The 20,587-nt window shown below is 42.5% G+C and overlaps 1 protein-coding gene across 5 annotated transcripts in view; it reads right to left on the reverse strand.

Moving 5' to 3' along the window:
• BNC2 (basonuclin zinc finger protein 2) overlaps positions 1 to 20,587 on the reverse strand; it is a 703,423-nt gene that overhangs the window by 328,347 nt on the left and 354,489 nt on the right. The window lies entirely within an intron of this gene.

Raw genomic sequence — 20,587 nt, forward strand, 5'->3', positions numbered from 1 at the left:
GGTCATTTTTTCCAAGGGAAGTGTTCCTCTCATAGTTCCTGAGTGTCTCAGTCATCGCTCCCTCCCTCCCTCCTCACTGCCCTTAAGCCCTCCCTTCCCTCAATGTGCTCACCCCTCCTCCATCATGTGCATATACACATATACACACACTGATACACACTTCATCCTCACCTCCCTCCTCCCTGAAGACCATGATCTTCTAGTGGCGATAAAAGATTCATGTGACTTGGAATCTGAGCACAATGCTATAGCCCTAGTTTATCCCGAAAGGAATGTACGGTTCAAACATCAGTTTGCATCTCCTGGGTCTGTTACAATGTCCCTGCTATGCTGCTGAGCAGGAGGGAAAAAGTTTTTCTTTGGAAAAAGAACCATTTCAAAGTTTGCAGAAACACAGTCAGAAATATGATGAAGACCTTTGTCCTGAAAGCTTGTAGCTCTCTGCCTAAACCTTCTGACCTGCCCTAGCAATGTGACGGGCTTGTGACTGCATGTGTCACTTCATCATTTACAGTTGCAGCAGTCCGCAGGGCAGCCACAGTACAAAGGATAATCAGTCATTTTCTGCTCAGCTGATGAGGAATCTTAACCCCAAATCAGACCTCTCCACCATACATTTCATCAAAATCAAGCAGATGAACAAACAAAATGCTGACGCAGAATGGCAGCTGTTTCTCTAATAAGGAAATCAATTTCCATACATCTAACTGCTTTCATATGTAATCCATAATAATCTTTAATACTAATATTGTTTTTTAAACATGAATTATGTGCGTAAGAATAATGCTAGTTACATGAGTATCTGTCACATTCTGTTTTCTCTTAATTCTAGGTATAGCTACACACAAATATATGTAGTATATGTGTTAGGTCACTTTGTTCATTGTAATCAGAACTCAAATAAGATTAAAGGAAACAGAACAATCCAACTGACTTTTTCTCTTAAGTTTTCTCCTAGGAGATATTTTTTTTCTTCTGTTTAAAACAATTTTTCAGAACTTAGCTCTTGAAAAAGTACCAAAATGTAGGTGAAAAAGTACTGCCAAAATTATTCTAAGTATTCATAAGGTTTGAAATATCTCCTTGGAGTAAACTCAAGGGAAAAGTAAATAGCATATGGGTCTTTGTCCCTTCTTCAATTCACTTTTTCTCCAAAGTCTTCCCCTAGGTGATATTTTTCACATCTTATTAATAAAATACCATTTAAGCCACCAGCAAGCAAGAAAATACAAATATAATTTTAACAATACTTCCCCTTACTTTATGGTAGTTTTTTAATTGCAGAGTTCTGAAAAGTTATTGCAAACAGAAGATGAAAAATGATCTCCTAGGACAGGGGTTCTCAAACTGGGTTCCACTGCACGCTGGTATGCCTTGGGCATCTTTCAGGGGAGCCTCGGCATGCATCCCCATCCTTAGTGCAATACCATCAGGTAATGCAACCGCACATTGATATACAATGTGGCTGCATTACCTTCTAGTTAACCTTTAGTCCCCACAGCCATGGTTGAAGTTGAACATCCAAAGGAATCGGGGTGCCTAATAAGCATCACTAGCTACTGGGAGTGGAGTGTCGCCTAACAAGGGTCATAACGGCATTTCGGTAGTTGTTTTTGCCAAGGGGTGCCTTGAAAAAATGTCAAAGCCATCAAGAGTACCCTCACCCAAAAAAGTTTGGGAACCACTGTCCTAGGAGAAAACTTAGTAGAAAAAGTAAATTGCATAATGGATTCTAGCACCAGAGTTTGCAATTGCTATAAACCAAATGTATTACATGTGAAGCACTGCCATAGTGTTGAAGAGTAACAAATATCACTTCCACTTTTTAAATTCAAAATAATTAAAATGAGCAGGTTTTAATGTCTGTCATTTGACTCTCTAATTTCCAAGGTGAAAAGCTTGATAGTGCTCTGTGTCCAGACACTGAAGATCAATTTCCCAAACTTTTTTGTCTCATAATTTCCAAATCTTTGTCTGAGTGCTACCCATGCTAAAAAAATATGACCATGTTTACCACCCTTCTGTACTGCCATCATTTATTCAAGTTGACCACTCCACAATGTCCAATGAAATGCCTAAGCCCACAGAAACAGGTTTGAAGTACAACTTTATGTAGGCTGATTTACTAAACCTACGGCACTCAAACAGGGAGGGTTAATACAAGCGAGCGCACGCTATGCACAGTCCTGTCCGAGTAGCGTGCACTCTTAACTTACATGTGATTCTTCCTACTAGCATGTGATGTCCTGGTAGCATGACCGCAATACGTCAATTAATAAATCACGCGTAAGTTAAAGAGAACCTTAACTGAACCTGAAAAAAAGTTTCACTTACCTGGGGCTTCCTCCAGCCTCCTGCAGATGTCCTGTGCCTGCACTGTCACTCACCGATCACCCAGTCCCCTGCCGTGGCTTAGTTTCATTTTCAGCAACTAATCCGTTGCTAAGCAGTGTTCCTGCATGGCTCTGGCCACGTGCATCCTCGATCACACTCCCATCCCTGTGGCCATCATGCGCCTGCGCAGTACGCGTACGTACATACGTAGTACTATGCGTACTTACGTACGTAGCATGCTTACTGCGCAGGCACAAGACAGCCACAGGGATGGGAGCGCGATCGAAAACTCGTGCGGCCAGAGCCATGCAGGTGCACTGCTGACAATAAAACTGAGCCATGGCAGGGGATTGGATTATCTGTGAGTCACCGTGCAGGCACAGGACATGTGCAGGCGGCTGGTGGAAGGTAAGTGAATTTTTTTTAGGATCAGTTAAGGTTCCCATTAAGACTGCACGCTACGCTGACAGGACTGCACATAGCGTGCTCTCGCTTGTGTTAACCAGCGCTGTTTCATACCGGTAGGTTTAGTAAATCAGCTTGATGGTATCATTCCTATCATATGATAAGGTACTCGGCAGTTATTTCTTGGTATACATTTTCTCCTTTCCTAAAAAAGCCTCCTTTTCTACAAATGTACACATTTTTACTATTGATGGATAAGGATGCCATTTTTGTGGACGCGAGGTTGGTCTTTGAGCAATGATCTGGTGGAAGAAATGGGTGTCTCGTAGCCAGATAAGGAGCTCCCCCAAAGAAATGATTTGAGGGAAGGAAAAAAGTCATCTGCATTTCCTTATTGAATCACCTTCATAAGTTGGATTCCTGCAAAGTTTAGATTTGAATACAAGAAAATCTCAGTATAGCAAGCAGCATGATAGTCATGGAGCCAGAAGTGGTAGAATACAACCATACAGAAAGGTTAATTTTTGTAGAATGTAAATATTAAAGGCACAAAATCATAACCTAAGATGGACTATAGCCTGAGGAATTGGCACGTCCATGTGACATTGACCAAGTCACTTTTACTCCTCAGTGAAAACTGTTATGAACAACTGGGCATTGTGTATCTCCTCTCTCAGGCATTTTGAAGGCTGAACTGTGACATACAAAAAATATGTTAAGGTAGACCTGAAGTCAGAATGAAACATCTACATCTGCAGTTTTGTTACAATGCAGCAGTTCTGAAAAAAGCAATAATTAAAAGAAAAAAAAAATCCTGATTTCTAGCCTAGGCTAACTGTGATGTTGGGATTGTAGCAAGGCCAGACTTCAAGTGGCACACATTTGCCAGTACCTCGTTTTATTACACACACACACACACACACACACACACACACACACACACACACACACACACACACACACTAACTCACTCACGTACCACCAGTATATTGTGTGACAACTTTTGAGGGACCAGTTATCAAGAAACATTTCTTCACTTTGTCACAGAAATAACCCTACTTCTCTCCGAGCTACCTTGCCCTAAACAAGCCAGCATAGTTCTCACAATTCACACATACTTTTTTCCTCCATACTCTGCAGGCTACATGGACAGAATGGTTTGCCTCAGCTATTACAAGCATTGCGCAAGCTTGATAGAAGAAGACATGATTTTCATTATTAACCATTTTTATGTTTTACTGAAGCCCTGCTACCTTCTGGGGACTTATTCAGTTGTGGGTGTTCAGAAAATAGTAAACTATTGTCCTGCATGGACCCAGCTCCGGCCTTAGGTTTCACAGCGCCCTGAGCGAAACCTGATTTTTCAGGTGCTTTGCATAAGGAGGAAGTATCCCCTCCTTGCAGAGCCTCCATGTTATTTGGGCTGGTATTGTTAAGGCAAAGGAACCTCGCGCTGGCTGGCTCAGCCGTTTTAGCAATACCAGCATCTGTAGGGTAAGAAGGGATACAAGAGGCCTGAGAAGGGGCATACTTACTGTGCTATTTTATAAAAAGGTATAACAAACAAAATATTGGAAAAAAAAAAAATAATAAAAACACTTTAGTGCAAAATAATCACCATTCTGAGCTATGCATATTGCATATGTATTATCATCTAGATTATATAGAAAAGAAGTGTATCAAACATATATTTCTGTGTAAAAATTGAGTAATGAAAAGTTTCACAGTATTCCCAAGGAGAATATTAAAACCACTTCCTGTCCAAGTCACAGGGTCAAAAAAATGTAACGACACTCTGACCACTGAGTAAAAGTAAAAGGGGGGGAGAAACCGAGAGCCCGATATGGTGCAGTATGTACTGGTAGTTAAGGTAATATGTGAAATTGTTAGAGTAATACTCACAAGTCAGGGTTACCTGTCAGGTAACCACTGTGAAGGCAGGTGGGGAGATTAAACCTGTCCCCACTCAGGAGTAAGAAGTCGCTCTCTGTAGATGAGAAAGAAGGGGGCCAATTCCCCTCCCCCCAGGGTGGATACAATATTATAAACAACGTAACAGAGGCGCCAGAAGGATAAAAATAGATAAAATGTTTAAAAAAACAGGGAGGTAATAGGTGGACTTACCTCCCTGATGCAGACACAAGTAAGGCGCTAAGCTGACTGAAGCTGCTTACAAGTGTGTGATTGCTCCTGTTTATAGCCTGATGAAGTGGGTTGAGCCCACGAAACGCGTTGCGAAATATTGGAGTATATAAATAAATCGTTAAAGTGTCGTAAACTCGACTTTTACTTGTGTCTGCATCAGGGAGGTAAGTCCACCTATTACCTGTAATGATCGCTGCTGCAGCAGCTATTGCTGGAAGTAGTAGTGCTGCAGCTCAGGCAGTTCTGATCTATTTCCATGCAAGCTGCATAGCTTTGTCTGTCTTTCCCTGCTGTCAGCTTGTGACTGATTATCATTCACCTGTGTGGGAATCTGCATGTCTGCTCCCATTGGATGACCTCAGTATAAAGATCTGCTTCCTGCAGGGTTTCCTTGGGTTTTCATAGCTTCAGTGTAAGCCAGTCTTGCTGTCGCTTTAGCCCCCGATCGTGTTTCTTGTTATAAAGATACTTTGCTGGTCTTTGCATCATATATTGGTTCATTGCCAATATATATGCATACCAGCACGTTTATTATTTTCCTTGTATTTGTGTTACGTTGATACATCAGTGTCGCTGATGTATACGTACACGAACTGTTTATATCCTGTGTGCAGTTAGTCAGCTTTCCAGCACGTTTTGGTAGGTTGCGCGTACCGTGACCACCCGTGCTGAGGTAGTTACCCTGCTCCTGGTTCTGTTTGTGGATTGCGTTCATCTCTGCGAAGAGATAACGAATCCTTCTGAATCCTGTTCTGTTACTGTTTGTGGATTGCGTTCATCTCTGCGAAGAGATAACGAATCCTTCTGAATCCTGTCCTGTTACTGTTTGTGGATTGCGTTCATCTCTGCGAAGAGATAGCGAATCCTTCTGAGTCCTGTTCCCTGTATTACTCCAGTCCTAGTCAGCGTTCCTGCTTATGTCATATATCGGTTCATTGCCGATATATACATATGTTAGTCAGAAGTTACAAATAGTTTCATTGATAGCTGTAATTGTAATACGCTAGGAAAACATACTTATTGTATATTTATCTGTGTTACGTTCATCTATCTCGATCCTGCTATTTCCTGACTGTCCTGTCCTTTCTTTGTGAGGCACGCCATCGCCACAGCGCATTGGCTGCCTCATTCCAGTCTGTCTGGTTTTGGACGCTTGCTGTCGCTAAGTAGCCGCTAGCTAGCAAGCGTTCATTCTGTCTACCTGTCCTGATCTCCTCAGTTCTGGTTTGTGCGCTCAGCGCTACTTTGCGCTGAGACGTTATAACGAAAGCATTGTTTGTGGCTGTCAGATCTGCACCGGCTCTGTGCGCCACAATCTCCTATTGGAGTCAGTCCTCCCCTCCACTATACTAGGGATAGCCTGTTTCCTGGTGCTAGTGTGTGTACCTCCTCCACGCCAGCTCATGCGTTGCATGCTGACTGTGGAGAATACACCACCAAGCCTTACATTATGAAAACCCCATTACCAATCCCCATTGTGGGGTGGATTCCCAGAAAGTATGACACTGTTAATTATGGTTCCTGTTCCTTTAAGAAATTTGAAGAACTTAGCTCTGAAACAGAAAATGAGTTTTTCTCTGAATGTGCCAGGTTCCTGGCCAATCCTGATCTCCAAGCGACTCCTGTTTCAACCTGGGCACTCCAACTAAGTTATATTTTGTTTAAAGGGGAATTATTCCAGTGGGCATTTGATGTTCTCAATCATTCCGATTTGAAAGAGAGACCGCTGGAATTTCTAGCGTTTGTGATCCATAACTGGTTGCACATAGATCCATTGCCTTTTCCTCTTAATGAACTCCTGGCAGCAGGTCAATCAGCTACTCCTTCAATTGCTTGCAAAAATGTTCAGCAAGCAGAAGGTGTTACTGATAATTTTCCTGCAGCCTTGAATAAATCACCAAGAACAGCAGGGAAAACAGCAGGGTCTAAGGCCAAACGCAAACGTTCTAAGAAACGTGTCCGATCTGCAGAGTCGTTATCCTTAGCGACTGAGACCTATAATGAGATTCTGCCATTAACAGATAATGAAATGCAATTGTCTTTCAGGGGAGTTAAATGGACTTATGAAACTACTAATGAACTTTCCTCCCTGGCTAGGGAAAATAAAGATTTTTGTTTAAAAGAATTATCTGAGTATGATTATGAGGAGATATTACAGAGTATTGAACAAATCAACTTATTTGTGAACCAAGGGAAGTTTGCATACACTACAGTTCAGCACTTGCTACAGGTATTGGAGATTCTTAGGAATAAGGAATCTGCCAATCACCTGCTAATTAACTCAATATATGTCCCTGCTACAATCATATCTGCAAACCATGATCTGCCTGTTAAGTATGCTTGGAATCCTCCATTTGAGAAAGGAGAGATGGAAGCTCTGGTCAATGAATGGAAGAATGATTCAAGTTCATTTTGTCAATTTTACAGTGCAAAAAGTGAATTAGTATTGAATGCATGCATTAAGTCTGCCTATAACCTAATAAAAACTGGTGTGTGTGGGTATGACTTTGTGGCTCCATTGATTGATGTGTGGGAACTGATTTTGGATGATTTTTATGTGACTCCGAATTCGCAAATTTGGCGTTCTGACCCGCCTGCTTCAGCACCTTTGGCTGATTCAGCAGGTGATTCGGAGCTCTTTTTGTGTGAAATTGAAGTTCCTGCAATTCCACCCTGTACCATGGATAACTCAGTGTTACTTACCAATAAAACAGAAGCCACTGATACATTCTTAACCTTGCCCTGTGCAAATTTCTCAGCAGAGAATCCAGAGGTCCTGCTGACTTCCGAGTCCAGCCTAGCCAGTACTCATGACTCTTTGTTCAGTGAAACAGACACCAGAAAAATCTTGCCTGTCTCTGCAAACACTTCTGCAGAAATTACCTGTGTTAATAAAGTTCAACTCCTGTCTGATCCAGCAGATGCCAATAGATGCACTACATCAGTTTCCGAGTCCCAGCAATCCTGTCTAGACACCTCAGAACCCCAGCATCTGAATTTTCCAATTTTACAAATGAATGGTGATTCAGATGCGCAAACATTGTGTCTTGATCTTCCTGTTTCTACACCTCGCTCTAGTTTCGTGAATAGCTCAGAGCATCTGCTCTGTGAACCTGAAATCGCAGAATTATTACCTTGTTCAGAAAATGTTCCAATAAATTTGCCCTGTACCATGAATTGTGCAGTAGATCTCTCCAATGAAACTCAGGTCACAGAATCATTATGCTGTCCAGCAGGTGCTTCCATGGTTTTGCCCTGCAATATGGACTGTTCAGTGATCCTGTCCAGTGAAGCTGTGGTCGCAGAGTCTTATGCTTCACCCAGTACTTTGGATATTTCAAACCCTCTAGCAGAAGGGTCTGAGGCACTGCTTACCTCAGTTGGTGTTGCAGTAATATTCACTTGTCTAGCAGCTGTTTTGGAATTACAGTCTGCTCTAATAAAACTTGATGAATTTCTGCCCAGCAAAGCAGAAGCCATTGAAATATTGTCTTCGTCAGCAAGTGTGTTAGATACCTTGCCCTGTACACAGTCTGATTTAACCAATGTTGAGTCCCTCTCCAGTGTTGTAACAGCCGAGGAACTCCAGCCCTGTCCTCTGAATGTTTCAGAAGTCTTGCCCTGTAACATGGATAATTCTGATTCTCTGGTCAAAATAATAGAAATCTCAGAATTTCAGTCCGGTCTGATGAGTGTTCCTGAAACCCAGCCCTGTATCCTGAAAGATTCTGGTTCTCTGGCCGCTGTGGCAGAGGTTCCAGAGTCCCCTTCCTGTCCAGGGAATTCCTCAGTTTTGCCTAGTCCAGTGGGGGCTGCTGCAATACTGACTTGTTCTGCAGCGCCTCATGAGCTCCAATCCAGTGTATTAAATGAGTCTCTGTCCAGTCCAGAGGTAGTTGTGGAGTCCCTATCTGGTTCAGTGCATACATCAGAAGATTTGTCCTGTCTTGTTAGTGCCCCTGAATCTGATTTGTTACTGACTTTGCTGGAATCAGCGACATCTAAGTCTGATCCAGCATTCTCGTGTAAAAGTCCAGTAGTTGCGAAGTTTAGTCATGATGATTTTTTTTTGGCCAGTCCTGGTTTTGGTCCTGTCTTGGCTGACCCTGAGGCTCACAGTTCCTTGACATGCCCAGAGGTTTCTCTTGTGCCGGTGTGCCCAGATGTTCTTTGTGTGCCAGAATGCCCAAGTGTGTCTAAGGTGTTAGCGTGCTCTGATGCTTCCTTAGTGGGAACACGTTCTGATGTTGCCAGTCTGCCTGCATGCCCAGAGATGGTTCTGGTCCCTGAAAGCCCTGATATTGATGTTTGTCCTTGTGGCCCTGACTCGGGAATTGCCCTAGGTTCCATAGGGGTTCTTAATAGTTCTCCATGTGAGCCTAAGGGGCATTCTGACCTATGGGGATCTCTTTGGAGCTTCAAGGTGTTCTGGGAGGTCTCTGAGAAAACTTGTCCTGGTGCCTTGGACTGGTTCAACAGTGGGTTTTGTGTTGGTAAAGACAGTACCGGTGGGCATTGCAAAGGCTTTGGCGTTTCTGAACGGTTCCTGGAAGGCGGTGGGTATCGCTCAGGGAATTTCGGAGGGCTTTCTTCTGGAAATCATGGTTCTGATGGGTGTCACACTGGGGCTTGTAGTACTGATGGGCATGGTTCTGTAGGTTCTGGTTCTGATGGGTCCAGCCTTGTGGGGACTGATTCTGGAATTCGGTCTTGCCGGGCTGTCCCGGTCATCATGAATTATCAGTCAGACTGTTTTGTTGGGAATTTCAGTTTTGAAAAGCGTCTGGAATCCGCTTTTAAGGGCGGGGGTACTGTAATGATCGCTGCTGCAGCAGCTATTGCTGGAAGTAGTAGTGCTGCAGCTCAGGCAGTTCTGATCTATTTCCATGCAAGCTGCATAGCTTTGTCTGTCTTTCCCTGCTGTCAGCTTGTGACTGATTATCATTCACCTGTGTGGGAATCTGCATGTCTGCTCCCATTGGATGACCTCAGTATAAAGATCTGCTTCCTGCAGGGTTTCCTTGGGTTTTCATAGCTTCAGTGTAAGCCAGTCTTGCTGTCGCTTTAGCCCCCGATCGTGTTTCTTGTTATAAAGATACTTTGCTGGTCTTTGCATCATATATTGGTTCATTGCCAATATATATGCATACCAGCACGTTTATTATTTTCCTTGTATTTGTGTTACGTTGATACATCAGTGTCGCTGATGTATACGTACACGAACTGTTTATATCCTGTGTGCAGTTAGTCAGCTTTCCAGCACGTTTTGGTAGGTTGCGCGTACCGTGACCACCCGTGCTGAGGTAGTTACCCTGCTCCTGGTTCTGTTTGTGGATTGCGTTCATCTCTGCGAAGAGATAACGAATCCTTCTGAATCCTGTTCTGTTACTGTTTGTGGATTGCGTTCATCTCTGCGAAGAGATAACGAATCCTTCTGAATCCTGTCCTGTTACTGTTTGTGGATTGCGTTCATCTCTGCGAAGAGATAGCGAATCCTTCTGAGTCCTGTTCCCTGTATTACTCCAGTCCTAGTCAGCGTTCCTGCTTATGTCATATATCGGTTCATTGCCGATATATACATATGTTAGTCAGAAGTTACAAATAGTTTCATTGATAGCTGTAATTGTAATACGCTAGGAAAACATACTTATTGTATATTTATCTGTGTTACGTTCATCTATCTCGATCCTGCTATTTCCTGACTGTCCTGTCCTGTCTTTGTGAGGCACGCCATCGCCGCAGCGCATTGGCTGCCTCATTCCAGTCTGTCTGGTTTTGGACGCTTGCTGTCGCTAAGTAGCCGCTAGCTAGCAAGCGTTCATTCTGTCTACCTGTCCTGATCTCCTCAGTTCTGGTTTGTGCGCTCAGCGCTACTTTGCGCTGAGACGTTATAACGAAAGCATTGTTTGTGGCTGTCAGATCTGCACCGGCTCTGTGCGCCACAATCTCCTATTGGAGTCAGTCCTCCCCTCCACTATACTAGGGATAGCCTGTTTCCTGGTGCTAGTGTGTGTACCTCCTCCACGCCAGCTCATGCGTTGCATGCTGACTGTGGAGAATACACCACCAAGCCTTACATTACCTCCCTGTTTTTTTAAACATTTTATCTATTTTTATCCTTCTGGCGCCTCTGTTACATTGTTTATAACACTGAGTAAAAGGCACTAATTTTCAGTCCAGAGGCCAGACAGGGAAAGTATTAATAAAAAAACTTTTGTAGACTGTTGAGGAGTACGGCAATCTTTCACTGCTCTCTCAGGAACACAGACGGCACTACCAACCTGGTAGACATTCTTATCCTTACACCACAGTCCACTCAGGGTTTCATATCTTAATATAATGAGTCGGTGTATCTCAAAAATCTCCCCTTCTCCTACTAAACATGTTTGCTCCAGCCCGTTTTGTGCCTTATCAGACAAAAACTTCCTAGCCCCTTTTTTTTTAAAGCTTCTGATTTTAAGTGGACTGGCTTATAAAATCTAAGTGAAGGGTGCTGAATCCTGGATTTATGGTCATGAGGAACATCTATGGAGCACCAATTAGGGTTTCTGCTGCTTCTTGTCTTCCCTTCCTCCACTGACTTCAGAAAGCAAAAAACAATATTCACTGAAATATATTTGTTTTCATGAAACAATTGAGGACATAAAAAAAATCACTGATCTGTACTATTCTCTGATCCCATGATCCATTGCTGTTTCCCTTGCAAAAGTCTGAAAAGGAGAGTATATCTGACTGAAAACAATAGACCGTGTTTTGTAAAGAGAGAGATGATTCTTTAGCTTGGCTGTACTTCTCATGCCAAAATGTTCTGTTTTTGTCTAAATATAACAACAAACTGATGAGCTGAGCCAGATGTGACCTGAGCTGAACAAAAAAGTTGAGAAAAAAAAACAATACTGTTAGTCCAGAACTATGCATTTGTAAGAAATTTGCAAATAATATTTCACCTTACTTACGTCAGTGCTCTGTGAAAAAAACAAACAATGCCATTCCACTGGGTTCCAACCAGCAAAATGCCAAATGGATCTTTAAAGTCTTTGTGGATTAGGTGAGGCATGTGGCAAGAGCCGCAATGCTTCCTGCTATGTGCAGCTAGTTTCTTTTGCAGGAAGGGTAGTTACTCGGCAAACCATACATTACAGCATACATCACAAAATTACTGAATTTGTAGTTGGGAAAAAACTGCCATTTAAGTTTCTAGGCATTTTTTCAACTTTCATTGCTGGCTACAAACAATTAGAAAAAAACTAAAATTTCTAACATTGTTAAATGACCAATGATTTGTGTACAACTCATTCACAAAGTGATCATTTTTTTAACAGGCGTTTCACTTAAAGAAAAAAAATGTTCAAAGGGAACTGCAAAACAGCAATCACAACAATTACTCAGGCATCGGTGTAGATCAGGGGTCTCAAACTCGCGGCCCGCGGGCCATTTGCGGCCCTCGATACAATATTTTGTGGTCCTCGCTGGCAAAAACTTCCTTATAGTTCGCTTCAGTGCTCCCAAGTAATCCGCCGCATCCCCGCCGCTAAACGAGGGCTGCAGAGCCCCCAAATCGCCTAGGGGGCAATCCGCAGACATTTCCTGGAAGGGGCAGAGCTTTCAGCTTCAGCTCTGCCCCTCCTGACATCAATCACCGCACGGATCGCCGCCTCTCCCCGCCCCTCTCTGTGAAGGAAGAGTGAGAGGGGCGGGGCAGAGGCAGCGATGTGCCGCAATTGTAAAATTCCTTATGCGGCCCAGCCTCATCCTGACTTTGCCTCCTGTGGCCCCCCAGGTAAATTGAGTTTGAGACCCCTGGTGTAGATCCAATAAAATATATATCTTGCTGATATTCAACATTTCCTTGTCACACACCTTGCTCCAGCTGTATCCAGCTGTAGAGCTGACACAATTACCTTAGATATCATGCTACAAATCACCACTAGCTTGGTGCCGTTCAATTACATTTTGATCAGGTGCACCTTGGTTGTTTGCATATTCTCATTACATTTTATGTTATTTTTTATTAACCTTAACCTATTTATAATGATAATTGTATTGTATATGATTATTTTAAAGCAAATGGATGTGGTGATATGATCCAACATTTCACAGGGCACTGGGGCATATATTTAGCAAACACCGGTAAAATTACAGGGCATTTTTAACGGTACTTATGCCAGTTATTGAGCGCATGTTGCACAGTAAGCGTTACCTAGGAAATATATACAGTACATTGCTAGTGTAACGCAGATAGCGCTAATTGTGCAACACAGGCTATGTAACTGGCATAAGTACCAATAAAATTACCATGTGCTACCTGTAATGTTACTGGTGTTGCTAACTATGCTCCATTCTGTGGTCTGACGGCTGCACAAGCAGACAAGCTGTTGCTGTTTGTGCTACAGGGGAGCTGAAGGAAGTACTGTCATCTCATCATATGGGGAACTATATCAAGTATGGTTTTCCAACCTGCCTAATCACTTTCTTCTTAGCATCACTTTGCCAGCCATGCTTTCCCATGTCTATGAGCACTTTACATTTCCAAAAGATGCTGCCTATGATTGGTTGTTATGATCTGGCACACATCATTATACTGTACACTATACCTGGAGCTCTGTCAAGTGAAGTCAATTATCCTGATCTTAAAAATGCCACCTATGCGATCGATGGATTCTTGTAATTTAATCTGATTACTTTGTTGTAACTCTGTCAGGTTCATACTTTTTTTTTTTTTTTTACCTAGAAATGTCATAAGAGGAAAAATAAATACAACTCATCAACAGCAAGGCTAGACATGATGCAGCTCTCTGTGTGTCCAAGGCAGCAGGATGTAAACTGGTGAGCGAGAAAAGATAGGCTTCCATAACATACAGCCCTGAACCAGGCAGCTGGCCTGACATGCTAATTCAGCGCTTTAACAAATCAATGCCACTAAGAAAAAAAAGTACAATGCGAACCCTCGCTGGGGTGGATGTCAGGGGACTGCAAAAATGCATCTTCAAGTATTTCACATTAGGAGCGAATAATGTGTTAATTTATAACTCCTCACCCTATACACTCAGATTATCCATCTGTGTCAGACGTTTGACTTCTTAAATTTATCAACAAATAAATACGGTGAAAAACGTGCGGGTGGGGAGCCGCCTGGCAAAAATAAATAATGAATAATGAAGCGTCTTTGCTCTTCCCGATGAACTTGTCCTGTAAGAAATAGGTGGAATGATTTTTTTGGTTTTAATCATAATTAACTTTTAGTTTTCGGCCTTTTTACTCAGCAGCTAGTGGAAGGAAGACTTGCTGAGGTGGTGTGGCTGATTGCATTGGGAACCATCCGTCAAAGGTGACAGAGAAAGGGTTGAATCAGCAAGAGCTGCTGTCACTAAAATTTACATTGGGTGCCTTAGCAAAGTCCCAGTGAAAACAGAGAAGCTGTGAATTGGCATTAACTCTTCCTTGCTTGAATCTGACCACTGAAGACAGCTGAAATTTCCCTAGAGCTTCCTGCTTTTCAACTACTGAAGCTGATTAGATGATCACTGTTAAAAATTAGGGCTTGATTGGCGAAGGCTCTCCAAAGTGGGAGAACAATGGAGCTCATAAGCAATCCCCCAGACCTAACTGCATTTACTGAAAAGTGTCTGCTATTAGGTAGCAACAATTTACAGCCCTTGCTTGGGTCATAATAGACCATGGTGAGAATGACCAAATGGTTAGTTAAAAAATGATTGTAGACAGAACATTTATATCACGCTTTTCTCCTGGTGGACCCAGAGCACCAGAGCTGCAGCCACTAGGGTGCACCCTATAGGCAGTAGCAGTGTTATGGAGTCTTGCCCAAGGTCTCCTCACTGAATAGATGCCGACTTACTAAACGGGAAGAGATGAGATTCAAACCCTGGTCTCATGTGTCAGCCATCACATTATCCAGCCACCACTAGTCAAATGCACTTATCTGCAGTGACATTGTGTTTAGCAATAAATCCCAGACAGCATGCACAATGGGGGTGTACATGTGACCGCAGTCACACAACTGCTATTTCACCAATGTTTTACCAGTCCTTCCTGTGACCAAGTCATCTAAGCCATCTAAGTACCAACTTCATATGAGCTGCAGAGCAACTTTAAACTGAATCACTGCTATAAATTGTTTGTTATTAGGGATATTCTGCTGCAAATGCTTTTATATGTAGTGTAAATTCCAACTAAGAATCACTCCACTAAAACTGATACTCGGCTAAAGCTGGCTGCAGACATAATTCTTCTATGTGACAATGTCAGGCTGGAAGTTCCTTTCCCGGACCTGCCCCTCTGCAGACCTGTTTCAGGGCTGCAACACATGATACAATATTTGCTTCTAATCAATGACTGATCCAATCCCAATGATTGGTCTGTCTATTAATCAGGAGTGAATTCTTCTGCCAGTGATTAAGTAATGATTTGGGGAACAGCCATGTTCTTGGTTGTTTACCATTCAAAGAGGTAAACAGCAAATAGTCGTGCACATATGCTGCCATGTGCTAAGCAGGACCAGTTGATATGAGTATGGACATGAGCTGGTGACAGCAGAGCTCTGTGAGCTGGTCAGGAGCCGATTACATTAGCTCCTACCCTGTGATCACTGTGAGCCAATCTCATTGGTGGTCAGCAAGAGCGGAGGGTCCGTGCGGCGAAACATTGGTAGGCCCCGTTTTTTGGTACCCGCAGTCTCTGGTCCTTAAGGGGCCAGAGACTGCTGGTACACAAGTGGTTAACAAGTAGATAATAGAATAATAGAAAAAACATACAAGTATACTGTATTTCTGATCAGGGATTTATTTTAAAAGCACACTTAACTATGTGTACACCAAAGCACTGGCGTAACAAAAGGGGATGCGACCCCTGCCGTCGCGGGGGCCCCTAGGGCCCGCTCGGGGACTTTTTGGGGGCAGGAGGGGTCGCAGCATAAGAGGAGAGCTGTGGCCGCAGATCGGTGGGGAGGGGGGACATCCCCCCCCCTCCCTCACCTCGGGCTTTCCTCTCAGCGCTTCCCTCCTGCAAGCAATCATTGGTGGTGCTCGTGGCAGCCGCAGCGGCGGCAGGCAAGCTGAGCACATACCTCCTTCTGGCCGGTCTCCGATCACTAAGTGCTTTATGGAACTTCCTTAAAGCTTGTTGAGATTGTTATAGATTTAACAACATTATTACGTTAAACCACAGCATAGTAAAACAACTACAATATGTCACTGTGTGTAAAATGTGATGATGATCTTTATAGGAGTGTTATTTCCTGTATTCTCTATACTCCTCTCTGTTTTAAGTAAGCTGCATTTCCTGATGCATGATGGTGTATGATTTATCCCTGCATGTTTTTCTTCAGTAAAGAGTTCTAACTTGTTATACTGGGTGCCTAGCTGCATGTAGAGAACAATGTGCTCCATCAGAGATTTCTACTGGTAGTAGTCACAGGGTGCTGGGCAGACTGTTGCCTAAAACACAATCACAACAGGTACTGTGCTATGGAAAAAGGAAGAGGAGGTAACAAGAAAGGGGATGTAGTAATAAATATCTAAACCTAGCCATTTATTAGTCAACTGAATAAGCTTGGGCACAGAGGTTTAGGATACATGTACAGACATGATGTCAATCAAGTAATCATTTTGCACGTCAAAAGTCTGTTATTTGGTCATGTCGTGTATTCCAGCAAATGTCTACAACTAAGTCCATATTCTTATATTAACCTCTTGAGGACCCTGGGTTTAAACCCCCCTAGTGATCAGGCCATTTTGTACAAAATAGGCCACTGCAGCTTTAAAGAGAAACTCCGACCAAGAATTGAACTTTATCCTAATCAGTAGCTGATACCCCCTTTTACATGAGAAATCTATTCCTTTTCACAAACAGACCATCAGGGGGCGCTGTATGACTGATATTGTGGTGAAACCCCTCCCACAAAGAAATTCTGAGTACGTACTCTTGGCAGTTTCCTGTCTGTGAACCCTGTTGCATTGTGGGAAATAGCGGTTTACAGCTGCCAAAACAGCAAGCAGCAGCTACATCACTTGCCAGCAGTAAAAATGTCATCATGCGATACATGTCAGAATATAAATCAGGGATTTAAAAGATTTAAAAGATTTTACAATGGGCAAACACTGACTAAATCATTTATACATAATTATTGTAAAAATGAAGCACTTTTTTTATTACATTATTTTCACTGGGGTTCCTCTTTAAGGCCTCACTGCAGGGCCGTACAACTCAGCATACAATTGATCCCCCCCCCCTTTTCTTCCCACCAACAGAGCTCTCTGTTGGTGGGGTCTGGACCCCACTGGCATGATTTTTTTTTATTTAATTACTTTTGTTTATTTTTTAAATCAATTGCTGTTTTTTTTTCTCACTATGTTCGCCAGCCAATCACCGCAATCAGCTGTCATAGGCATCATCCTATGACAGCCGATCACTCCTGAGCCTGCCAGGGGGACAGCCGTGTCACACGGCTATCCCCAGTACAGCGCTGCTGTAGATCGCAGCGCTGTACAGTGTAACTAGACAGCGGTTTAGCCGTATATTCTAACAGTCTCCTAGTGGCGATCGCCGCTGGGCCTCCGTCATTCAAGCGGAGATCTCCAGCAAAACACGCACCCAGGACCGCACACCAATTGGCGTTAGGCGGTCACCTAGTAGTTAAATGAGTAGTAAGATTACTGATATTCATCTGTCTTACAATTTCTTCGGTGTTATCTAATGTAGTTCCTTGTGTGATTTTGGATTTTTTATCTCAAAAGCAGCTTTTCACCATACACATTAAGAATGCTATGGTAGCTTTGAATACAGTGTAGTCAATCATTTTCTGACACTTAAACATGCGTGTTTTCCAGACTCATGAGCACATTTCTGCATATTGCCTGTGTGGTAAAAACGCAGCACATCAGAGCTACCAGAGGTGCAGCAAATGCTTGGGTGATATCAGCTCAGGTAATCTGCTGGTCTTTCAGAATAAATACCTGGACTGTACTAATGGTGGTGTCATACAGAGAGCGGGATCAAGGCTATGAAATAAATTCATGATTTCCGATAAAAGGAAACAACAAATAACAAGAATAACAACCTGGTTGGTGCCCTAAAAGGAAAGCCTCCATTAGTCTAGCGTCTGTCTGCTCTGCTTACCTCCCTGTCCAAGCTGTAAATTGCTGGAGCTCCGCTTATCATTATGGTGCAGTTAATCCTTTCCCCTTCTCCTCCTGGGCTCACCTAATGGGTTAAAAGGCTAGAGTACATTTGTGACTTGCCGGTGACATATAATACTCAGGTCCTTCATGCAATCTACTTTTGCTTGACATGTATTTGCTCATCACAGGACCCACATTACCGCTGGGAAAATGAAGAAAAACCTAAATTAACACTTGACATTCAATATGGTCAAGTCCTTAATTGGCTGGGCTTCCTGAGAAAGCAATTTTCTATTCCCCAAACCGTTCGTGTGTCATGTGTAGAGCTGTGCTCTTGGACATAACTGCTGTCCCTAGCTCACTCTAATGAGAGCAGATGAATTAGAGCTACGTGACACGATTTTAGCAGGGCCCTCCCTCTGTCCCTACATCTCCCCCAGCCTTATCTTTTTATATTCTCCCACCGCTAGTGACAGCTGTGTGGCTGGAGGTTTATGAGGGGGGGAAGACAACACATTTTAATACAGTGGCATACCACTTCTTGTGACAAAATGATGATTTCTGGTGCAGGAGAACAGTGTGTGATATGGAACTTGTACAGCACTGAAGAAAAGTGACACGCTCTAGCAGATCATTGCGTGACCATGCAGCCACACAAATCTATACCATCTGCATGTTTTATAGGCAGTCTGATGCAATCATTTAGTGATATGTCTATTAGCAGAGAATCTCTGCAAATGTCCACATACTGTATCACTGACAGAAGGAGATGATACATCTACATATTATGGTCCATACAGATAAGTAGAGAAAAAAATAATCTTCTGCTATGTTCAGTACATAGCAAATGCAAATTCTGCCTATAATTAAATAATTCTCTCTTTAAGCATGAATTTTCAAACTAGCCACACATGAAATGAAGAGCTTCACAGACACAGATTTATACAGTATACATCCAGTAAAGCACATTGGTACTATTTCATGCCTGTGAAGTTTAAGCTACGTGCCTTCCAGATACATTTTAATGTTGTGTTGTATGCTGTGTCATTGTTACGTTAGATCAAGTGCTTTGGAAGTGAATCCTCAGAGGGCTCCTAACACATAAACTTACATAGGATGGTTAATATTTGTATGGAGAAAAACTTTGCAATTATCATTTGATTTTTCAAAAATATACAGTAGCTCCCTCCCCCTTCAAGTGCACATTTCAAATTCTTTTTTAAGCTTATGTCTGCCACAAGTGAAATGGAAAGGCCCTACTGGTCAGAATGTGGATACCATCTTCCTACTGAATGGTGTCCAGTCATCTCGTGAAAGTCAACAGACTTGTAAAAAATGAGCTTGCAGGGCATTTCTTACCAAAAGCCTGATGCGCAAAGCAGCAGTAAAACTGGCATGCACAGGTAACACATGGGAGATTTACTGATACTAATTGCAGATGAGCATCTTCATACATCAAGCTCCATGTTACTATTAAATGTGTCAAAATCAAGCTTGTACATCCTAGAGGGCCCAACCTTTTTTCATGTGCCCAGCCTATCCCTCCCACCTCACCACCTACATATTTTCAAAGCACATATAGGCTTGAATCCTTCCCATGTCAGCTTTCCTGTCTGTTCGTGGCTGTTCCCATGACACTAGGTTTTCTTAGATATAATGCAAACCTTGGTTAAAGGTTGGCATTAGAGCTTAGGTTTCTTCAGGGAAGGAGTGAAGTTTAGGCACAGAGTTCAGGTTAGGAGGACTAACTGGAGAGATGTGGTTAGTAAGTGATTAAGGTTATTAGGCAGAGGAACAGAAAATGTGAGTATAAGATAGGTGCAAAGGGAAAGGGTAACTGTAGACTAGTTTGGGGTTAGGTTAGGATCAGCATAGGTAAGGCAAGGTGTCATTTTTTTTTGTATAGTGTGGTTCAAAACCTAACCTTAGCATCCTATGACTCAGCAATGGAAAATCAGCACTGAAGAACTTTGTATCAACTGACCTGGACCATAAATGCAGTCAGTGAAAATACATTTGTTATGTATACTTATTCCGCTTCCATAATTTAAAAAAAAAAAAAAAAAGATTAAATGTGGAAAATTAGTATGAAGGTCAGTAAAGAAGTGTTTCTTTTGTATAAGTTCAGCGCTGCGTAATATGTTGGCGCTTTATAAATACAATAAATAAATAAACAAATAAGTATAAGTTCATCACCTGAAAAGTTATCTCTTCAAGAAAGCATACAATCTTAACTAGGTACAGTGGCTTGCAAAAGTATTCGGCCCCCTGAAGTTTTCCACATTTTCTCACATTACTGCCACAAACATGAATCAATTTTATTGGAATTCCACGTGAAAGACCAATACAAAGTGGTGTACACGTGAGAAGTGGAATGAAAATCATACATGATTCCAAACATTTTTTACAAATAAGGTACAGACTAACCAGCAAGCTCATGGTGACCCAGAACTCATTGGAGTGTGTAAGGGACTACAATGGTCCTAAAAGCCCCCTTACTAAGATGTTAAGAAAAACAAAAATTTGCTTTCCTAAAACAGAAAGAATTTGCGATAATTCAGGTTGGA

Source organism: Hyperolius riggenbachi, chromosome 1, assembly GCF_040937935.1.
Source record: "Hyperolius riggenbachi isolate aHypRig1 chromosome 1, aHypRig1.pri, whole genome shotgun sequence".
In the NCBI taxonomy this organism is placed as follows: Eukaryota; Metazoa; Chordata; class Amphibia; order Anura; family Hyperoliidae; genus Hyperolius; species Hyperolius riggenbachi.